Raw genomic sequence first — 1795 nt, forward strand, 5'->3', positions numbered from 1 at the left:
GTACAGGTGATACTTTCTCTCGATCATCGATGGGGCGAAATCTTTTCAAGCGGATTCGCAGGCTGCAGGGGATTCTAGACATCTTCAAACTTCTTTGGCTTAGTTCTCCAATCATCAGTTCATGGGCCAACCTTTTTAGGTACACTCTACTACGCAGTGGTTCAAGTTTATTGCCGAGGTAAATTATTTGAGAATTGATGCCACCCACATTGAGCATTGCGAAGAAGATGACCATTGGCCAGCACTTGATGTTTCGGCTTATGCTGTAAGTAGCACACATTTGATCTGCAGTCTCAACCCCACTTTTGGTTGTATTTCAGAAAGTGATCACCTCTGGTTTCCTTAGCTCTCTAGAATCAGCATCAATGGCGTTGTCATCATGAAGCGAAGATACAAGAATGAAGTTTTTCTTCTCGCGCGGGACATAGGAAACCAGAACATTCCCTTTATTGAAGCCGAACATACTGCTGTGTTGTGTTTTTCCTTTCACATTCAAAAAATCTGGTGGCAACTCTTTTTTATTTTTTCTAATAGTTCCAACGTAGGACAGCTTTTTTTTCAAATCATTGATAAGATTTATATCAGTAAACCAGTTATCAGCTGAAACGTTGTGACCAGATCCAAATATGGGCTTGGCCATTCTCTTCACCACATCACTGGGCTTGTTGCTGACACAGTAAGGTCCTGCTGGCTGCTTTCCAGGATAAATTTCAATATTGACTGTATAAATCATCCTGGCATCAACGAGAGCAAATGATTTTATACTGTATTTGTTTGGTTTTGAGGGTATGTATTTTCTAAAAAGAACATCTACCTCAAAAACCAGGAAGCATTTAGTCTATATTGACATTCTCCCCAATGCAGTAGCTCCATCACCTTCTCTCCCCCAAAGTTCCTCCAGTCTTTGATGATTTCCTTTGTACACTCCTGCTAGGTACAACAAGTCAATGAAAGCCCTTACTTCAATGTAATCCGTTGGTTTGTGTACCTAACAATTGTGTCAAGGATATCGTCAGTGAATAAATTATTCCAACATTCGACTGCAGTTTGAGCATTCTTAGCATTTCCTCTGACTCCAGGAAGGTGAGTGATAATGTTGTGAGCTCCCATATGACAAACTTTCCTGGGCGGCCTTTTGGACCATTTGGTCTTCTTATCTTTTCCCCCAAAAAAGGTGTCACCTATTTCTTCTTCATCATCATCATCTTCTTCACTAGACTCTTCACAATCTTGCTCCATTCCTGATTCACCTTCCCGTTCCTCCACCTCATCTTGAGAATCAATGTCACTCTCTTCCCCCATATCCTCAGTGACTGATGGGTCTCCCTTGTCATCATTCTGCAGCAAAAGCGAGGGGAGGAGAGTGTGCTTTCCTGATCTCCCCCTGCTCCCGGATGCTCTCGGCCAATCAGCCCAGCAAGGGGAGGAGTGTTAATTCCTGCTCTCCCACCTGGTTGACTGGATATTGTGCAGGCTTGTCATTACAAAGTCTCATCCACCCCCTGGCTTCCTGCAGCATCAGTAAGGAGCCAGGAGCAGACAGGCAGCCACAGCTGTGCAGACGTCTCAGCATCATGACATCTGTAATAGAGAGGAGCCAGGAGAAAACAGTCACAGATTTAGTAGGATGGTAGACTATGGGCTTGATTCAGACCTGCTCACTAGATGCGTTCGCATGCTAGATGCATAAGCAAATTTCGCCAAGGCAAGCGATTGCACGGCAAGGCATTAGCACGCCCACTATGTCTTAGTGTGCGATCGCATTGTGTATGCAGATGTCCACCATCCTGTCTTA

General features: G+C 44.1%; 1 pseudogene; it reads right to left on the minus strand.

The window, feature by feature from the left end:
• Positions 1-316: 316 nt before the first annotated feature.
• Positions 317-1576, minus strand: LOC148537702 (uncharacterized; annotated as a pseudogene).
• Between the last annotated feature and the right edge of the window lie 219 nt (positions 1577-1795).

Source organism: Taudactylus pleione, unplaced genomic scaffold (assembly GCF_031769625.1).
Source record: "Taudactylus pleione unplaced genomic scaffold, aTauple2 ptg000046l, whole genome shotgun sequence".
Classification (NCBI taxonomy): domain Eukaryota; kingdom Metazoa; phylum Chordata; class Amphibia; order Anura; family Myobatrachidae; genus Taudactylus; species Taudactylus pleione.